The sequence below is a fragment of the Mirounga leonina genome, unplaced genomic scaffold (assembly GCF_011800145.1).
Source record: "Mirounga leonina isolate KUSES-001 unplaced genomic scaffold, KU_Mleo_1.0 Mir_101862, whole genome shotgun sequence".
NCBI classification, from domain to species: Eukaryota; Metazoa; Chordata; class Mammalia; order Carnivora; family Phocidae; genus Mirounga; species Mirounga leonina.
This window is the reverse complement of record NW_023270224.1, coordinates 8060-15654: the sequence shown is the minus strand read 5'-3', so window position 1 is coordinate 15654 and position 7595 is coordinate 8060. Positions and strand designations below refer to the sequence as shown.

At 51.4% G+C, this 7595-nt stretch overlaps 1 pseudogene; it reads left to right on the top strand.

Annotated features, from left to right (window-relative positions):
* Window positions 1-743: 743 nt before the first annotated feature.
* On the top strand, window positions 744-2938 carry LOC118015329 (annotated as a pseudogene).
* Window positions 2939-7595: the final 4657 nt, after the last annotated feature.

Genomic DNA, 7595 nt, shown 5'->3' with positions numbered 1-7595 from the left:
GGTTAGGGGTTAGGGGTTAGGGTTAGGTTTAGGGTTAGGGTTAGGGTTAGGGTTAGGGTTAGGGTTAGGGTCTCCCTGTCCTCTGCTGTATAGAGACCATTCTCCTCCGGTAACCAGATTGATCATTTCAGAACATAACCTTTGAGCCTCTCTGCGATCCGCTCCCCACCTGTCTGTCCTCTCTAGCCTCACCTCTCCCACTGCAGCCCCCCTCTGTGGACCACCCAGCTGTGTGGTTGTCCCACATGTTCCTTGGGCCTGACTCCAATCCTTTACATTCTCTGTGCCCTCTGCCACGAGCACTCTTCTCTCCCCTTGCATCATGTCTGGCTTGTTCCCCCATTGGCTGGGCCTCTACTTGCCCCCTGGTGACCTGACTCATGTCTGCTGGGTGTATGTGCTCGTCCCATATTTAAATGTAGTATCCACCTTCCCTGTGTGAGCGATTTACTAACCTGCAAGGTATGGGGTAGGCACAGGGAAGTAGTCTTAGTGCCTGTGTAAAAAAGCCAGTCTCAGGGCGCCTGGGTGGCTCAGTCCTTAAGCGTCTGCCTTCGGCTCAGGTCGTGATCCTAGGGGCCTGGGATTAAGTCCCATGGTAGGCTCCCTGCTCTGCGGGGAGCCTGCTTCTCCCTCTCCCCCTCCCCCTCCTTGTGTTCCCTCTCTAGCTGTCTCTTTCTCTGTCAAATAAATAAAATCTTAAAAAAAATCAGTCTCAGAGGGGCTCACCACACTTGCTGACAATGGGGGAGCTGCTGTCCCCACAGTGAGGGGCAGGTAGTCCCCTCAACGGGGGACCAGCCATGTGAGGCAGTTGGACAAGACTTCCAATGTTTGGGGGCCAGGGAGATGTAGACCTGGACCCAGAAGCTCACCCCCTTGGATTCAAGGCTAGGGCCTAAGCAAGCCCCCTTTTTCCAGGGGTCATCTTTCCCCTTCCCTGCCCATGGGCTGAACCTGATTCCTGATCTGGGGAGTTCGAGGGTGACCCCTCCTAGGAATACCAGTGGTTTACTGATGGACCTTGTCAGCCAGAGGCCCAGTAGCCTTCAAGGGAGGACCCCATAGGGGGTGGAGACAGCTCTGTTGGGGACCAGCGACAGCCCACTCAAAGTAAAGTGGGGCAGCTGGCCGGCCCTGCTGATTCTACGCAGTCTGTAGGACATAGAAACACGGGCTGTGCCCAAAGGTGCTCAACTCATGGCAGGTGGGGACAGAACCTGCAGGGGTTCAGCCAGGGTAGGGCACCTGCAGGGTTTGCCTGGGAGCTCAGGAGAGGGGGGTGTTCCTGGCTCCAGCATGTTGAGAGTGGGGCTGCATGGGTTTCCAGCCTCCTAAGCCTCAGGCTTCCCTGTGTAAGATGGGGTGCTGATGGCCCCTATCTCTGGGAGCAGAAGGTAGGGAGGCCCTGCCAGTGGACTTGCTCAGGACAAGCCAGGGTGGCTGTTGCTTAAAGCAGCACAGGGCCTGTCCCCATGAAGAAGGTGCACACGTCCATGACCCCCAGCTCTGGGGTCCTGCTGCCAGCCTCTGGCAGTGACCCTCTTCAAGCCCTGTCCCCTGCCCCTGTGGATACGGGGTCTTCCTGGAGCTGTTCCTGCAGAATCACTTCATGGTGGACACAGGGTCATCTACTATGTCTTCACCGACCAGCTGGTTGCTGTGTCCCGTGTGCCCCTCCAGGAGCACTGAAGGGTGGTGGTTCTTGAGGTCCGTGGTGCCCCACACTGGCAGGATGTGTCCATGCAGCACACGGCGATCATGAGCTGCTTCTATGAGGAGTGCTTCCTCTATGAGGTGGATGACATGGTGTGCGGGGACGTGGACATGAAGTTCTGTGACAACGTGGGCATGGAGATCCTGTCCCCCCTCTTTGGCACCCTGCACCCCGGTTTCTACTGGGTGGCCCGTGAGGACTTAAGCTATGAGCGCTGGTCCCAGTCCCAGGCCCACATCCCCAGGGACAAGGGTGACTTCTACTACATGGGGGCCTTTTTTGGGGGGTTGTGCCAGAGGTTCACCGACTGACCTTAGCCTGTCACCAGGTGATGGTGGTCAACTGGGCCAATGGGATCGAGGCCATGTGGTACGATAAGAGCCACCTGAACAGGTACCTGCTGGACCACAAGCCCACCAAGGTGCTGTCCCTGGAGGACCTGCGGGACCCACAGCTATTGGGCTGGCCCTGGAGGACCTGTGTGCAGCTGCTGGGCTGGCCCCGGGTCATGAAGAAGCTGAGATTTGGGCCATGCCCAAGAATCACCAGGACACCCGGAACTCATGAGGGGCTGTCCCCGTCTCCAGCAGGGGGTGCTGACTTCAGCGGAGCCATCAGAGCAGGTTCCCACTTCTGTCCCCTCGAGGGACACTGTGGAGTCCAGTACTGTCTGCACGGGCACGTCCAGTGCCCCAGCCGCACCTGCTCACAGGAGGCCTGCCTGGGGATACAGAGTCCTCTCTTTGCGTTCACTACATTTTCTTCACTTCTGGGTCATTTGCAGCTGTGAACGGCTCCAGTTTTATGTCAGATGTTTTTCTGTGTCGATGCTGAGCAACCATTTTTAAAAAGAACAATTGAGGGAAAAGGTTTTCTCTCTAGTTCTAAACAGACACCGCCTGGTGGGGCTGGGACAGCCCTGTAGCAGCCATGGAGCCAGAACGGGTCCTGGCTGGGTCTTCCCTCCCAGTCCTTGCATGTTGCCATGGCCATGGGGCTTCAGGGTCAGGGGTGCACCGAGCCACCTCTCAGAACCCCGGTGCCCTCACCGCCAGAGGCCTTGGCCGTGACCGCTAGCTCAGCCTCCAGCAGCATGGCGCCCTCTGGGTTATTTCCATTTCCTGCCGCGGATTTATTTTTTATTTATTAATTTTATTTAATTTTTTAAATTTAAATTCATTAGCCAACATATAGTACATCAGTAGATTTTGATGTAGTGTTCAGTGATTCATTAGTTGCCTATAACACCCAGTTCTCATCACAACATGTGCCCTCCTTAATACCCGTCACCCAGTTACCCCATCCCCCCACCCTCCTCCCTTCTGTAACCCTCAGTTTGTTTACTGGAGTCCAGAGTCTCTCATGGTTTGTCTCCCTCTCTGATTTCTTCCTGTTCAGTTTTCCCTCCCTTCCCCTGTAGTCCTCTGTGATATTCCTGACATTCCACATATGAGTGAAACTATATGATAATTGTCTTTCTCTGATTTATTTATTTCACTTAGCATAATCCCCTCCCGTTCCATCTATGTCAATATAAATGGTAGGTATTCATCCTTTCTGACAGCTGAGGAATATTCTATTGTACATATATACCTCATCTTCTTTATCCATTCGTCTGGTGAAGGGCATCTCGGCTCCTTCCACAGTTTGTCTATTGTGGACATTGCTGCTATGAACATTGAGGGGCAGGTGCCCCTTCTTTTCACTACATCTGTATCTTTGGGGTAAATACCCAGTAGTGCAATTGCTGGTGGTAGGGTAGTTCTATTTGTAACGTCTTGAAGAAACTCCATACTGTTTTTCAGAGTGGCTGTACCAGCTTGCATTCCCACCAACAGTGTAAGAGGGTTCCCCTTTCTCCACATCCTCACCAACATTTGTTGTTTCCTGCCTTGTTGATTTTAGCCATTCTGAGTGGTGTAAGGTGGTATCTCAATGTGGTTTTAATTTCTTTTTCCCTGATGGCTAGTGATGTGAAGCATTTTTTCATGTGTCTGTTAGCCATTTGTATGTCTTTGGAGAAGTGTCTGTTCATGTGTTCTGCCCATTTCTTGAGTGGATTATTTGTTTTTTGGGTGTTGAGTTTGAGAAGTTCTTTATAGATCTTGGATGCCAGCCCTTTATCTGTAATGTCATTTGCAAATATCTTCTCCCATTCCATGGCTTGCCTTTTAGTTTTGTTGACTGTTTCCTTTGCTGTGCAGAAGATTTTTATCTTGATGAAGTCCCAAAGGTTCATTTTTGCTTTTGTTACCCTTGCCTTTGGAGACGTGTCTAGCAAGAAGTTGCTGTGGCTGAGGTCGAAGAGGTTACTGCCTGTGTTCTCTTCTAGGATTTTGATGGATTCCTGTGTCACATTGAGGTCTTTCATCCAATTTGAGTTTACCTTTGTATATGGTGTAAGAGAATGGTCCAGTTTCATTCTTCTGCATGTGGCTGTCTAATTTTCCCAGCACCATTTATTGAAGAGACTGTCGTTTTTCCATTGGGTATTCTTTCCTGCTTTGTGGAAGATTAGTTGACCATAGAGTTGAGGGTCCATTTCTGGGGTCTCTATTCTGTTCCATTGATCTATGTGTGTGTTTTGTGCCAGTACCATACTGTCTTGATGATGACAGCTTTGTAATACAGCTTGAGGTCACCTGCTTTTGTTTTATTTTTATTATTTTAGTGAATTTTAAATTAACGTATAATGTATTATTTGTTTCAGGGGTACAGGTCTTTGATTCATCGGTCTTATACAATTCACAGTGCTCACCATAGCACATACCCTCCCCAGTATCCATCACCCAGTCACCCCACGCCTCCCAACCCCCTCCACTCCAGCAACCCTCAGTTTGTTTCCTGAGATTAAGAGTCTCTTATGGTATGTGCTCTGGTAAGTGCTGTGAATTGTGCAAGACTGTTGAATCTCAGATCTCTACCTCTGAAACAAATAATGCAATATATGTTAAGAAAAAAAAAGAAGAAGAAGAAGGTAGCAGGAAGGGAAGAATGAAGCAGGGGAAATCGGAGGGGTAGACGAACCATGAGAGACGATGGACTTTGAAAAACAAACTGAGGATTCTAGAGGGAAGGGGGGTGGGAGGATGGGTTAGCCTGGTGGTGGGTATTGAGGAGGGCACATTCTGCATGGAGCACTGGGTGTTATGCACAAACAAAGAATCATGGAACACTTCATCTAAAACTAATGATGTAATGTATGGGGATTAACAAGAATAAAAAAAAAGAGTCTCTTATGGTTTGTCTCTCTCTCTGGTTTCGTCTTCTTTCATTTTTCCCTCCCTTCGCCTATGATCTTCTGTCTTGTTCCTCAAATTCCTCATATCACTGAGATCATAGGATAATTGTCTTTCTCTGAGTGACTTATTTTGTTTAACATAATACACTGTAGTTCCATCCACGTCGTTGCAAATGGCAAGATTTCATTTTTTTTGATAGGTGCATAATATTCTCTGTATATATATATATACACACACCACATTTTCTTTATCCATTCATCTGTTGATGGACATTTAGACTCTTTCCATAGTTTGGTTATTGTGGACATTGCTGCTATAAACATTGGGGTGCACGTGCTCCTTCGGATCCCTACATTTGTATCTTTGGGGTAAATACCCAGTAGTGCAATTGCTCGGTCATAAGGTAGCTCTTTTTTCAACTTTTTGAGGAACCTCCCTAGTGTTTTCCAGAGTGGCGTCTGCCTTCGTTTTAAATGGCTATTTATGCTGGTGTTTGTGAAATGTGGGCACTCACTCAGTCTGGATGCATGTGCCGTTGGGATTCCTCAGGGCCCACAGATGGTTTGTGCACTCTCTCTGGACCATCTGCCTGCACTGTGTCTTAGCAAGCATTTAGAGATGCCACTGTGAGCTCAGGCACCCAACAAGGCGCAGAGCATGAGAGCGAGAACTAAGATACAGGATCCCTGCTCTTGGGCCTTCCTGGGACTTTCGATGGACACGTCCTCCTGACTCACTACTCTCCTATTGTGTAATAGACATACAACTGATACCATTAAGCACGTTTCAGGGTACAATTCAGTGGCAATAAGTATATTCACTCTTCTGCACCTGCCGCCTCCATCCACTGCCACAACTTTGTCATCCTCCCAAACTGAACCTCTACCTAGGAGACACTAACCCCCCATTTCCCCTCCCCAGCCCCGGCACCCAGCAGCTCCTTCCACCTCTATGAATCGGATTGCTCTCTGTCCCTCACAAGTGGGGTCCTCCCGTATTGGTCCTTTAGGGACTGGCTTATTTCACATAGCCCAATGGCCTCAAGGTCTGTCCCTGTGAGCCTGGACCTGACCCACTTTCCCCCCAAAGGAGTGTCTCAGCCCTCTCCTGTCTAAGCCAAGCCTCCTCAGTCCCTTCTGCTCCCCTCACCTTCCTCCTCCGCCTGAAGATGATCCCAACCAATCTGCAGCTTTGAAGACCTATTCAGTCCAGATGCCAGGCACATACCCCGGGGACCTCGGGCCTCACCTACCCCATCTGTCCATGTCAGGTCCCTGCCCACCCCCCACCAGCTGGCCATCTGCTCATCCCACAGGTGTCCCCATCTCAGGAGAGGGAAACACCATGTCCAGACCCTTGGAGTCCTCTGTGACTTTTTGCTTTCTACCAACTCTCCCAGTAGTGAAGTGGCTATGTACTGAAGTGGACATTCATTGTCCAAAACATTTAAAGGCATATGTGAGTCTCTGCTGCCTAGGCAATGGATAACAGTTGGGGCAGATAGAAACCGAACAGAATCACTGGAAGAAAGGCTGAGGAATGAGGAGCTTTAGGGAAGAAGGGCCTGGAAGCTGTGACTGCCCATACCTGACCTTCAGATGCCCCTCAGTGACTCCTGTGCCTCTGGTGTCTTCCTGGAACCCTGACCTGGCTGTTTTCAGACAGCTCATGCAGCGGTACCCTCAGTTTCTGGGAGGGGGATTTGCTGGAAACTGCAGTGTGTCCTACTGCCCCACCGGGATCACTTTCTGAAGGCACATTGTCTGGGACCCAAGACTGTGGGTCTGTGGCCTGGAGGGATTCTGAGCAGAGCTGGTGGGATGGGAAGGCTGCAAGGCACAGAGGCAGGTTTCCAGAAAGCCAGCTGGGGTCCCCGGCATCCTACTGTTTTTGATTTAGAGCCCTGAGATCTTTAATATGCCAGCAACGTTACAGCATGGGCCAGAAAAGCAAATTTCCCTGTGCACCCAACACCACCTAAACTATTGGCCATTTCTTGTCATTTGAGCTGAGTACAAAGGATTGGGAGTCAGGACTTGGTGGGGGGGCCCTGGACCAGACTTTGTATTTGGGGGACAAAGGCCATCCAGAGAAGCTTGTGCTGAGCCTAAGGAGAGGGTCTGTGTGGAGACCCCAGCTGCAGGCACTGCTGTCCAATGATGCCCCCTCAGCCCGACCCAGTGCACCTGCTGCTGGGGGAGCACCTGCCCCCTCCTCTCTGCCTGAGGACTCTCTCCTGCACCAGCTGCATCCTCTCCTGCCAGCCACTGCCAGCCTGCAGCCTGGGAGGGTGGATACCCCGAGTTGCTCCAGCTGCTGGGGGAGCACCTGCCCTCTCCTCTCTGCCTGAGGGCTCTCTCTCACACCAGGTGCCTCCTCTCCTGCCAGCCACTGCCAGCCTGCAGCCCTCGAGGTTGGATACCCCGAGTTCCTCCAGCTGCTAGGGGAGCGCCTGCCCCCTCCTCTCTGCCTGAGGGCTCTCTCCTGCACCAGGTGCCTCTTCTCCTGCCAGTCACTGCTAGCCTACAGTCTGGGAGGGTGGCAACCCCGAGTTTCTCCAGCTGCTGGGGGAGCGCCTGCCCCCTCCTCTCTGCCTGAGGGCTCTCTCCTGCACTAGGTGCCTCCTCTCCTGCCAG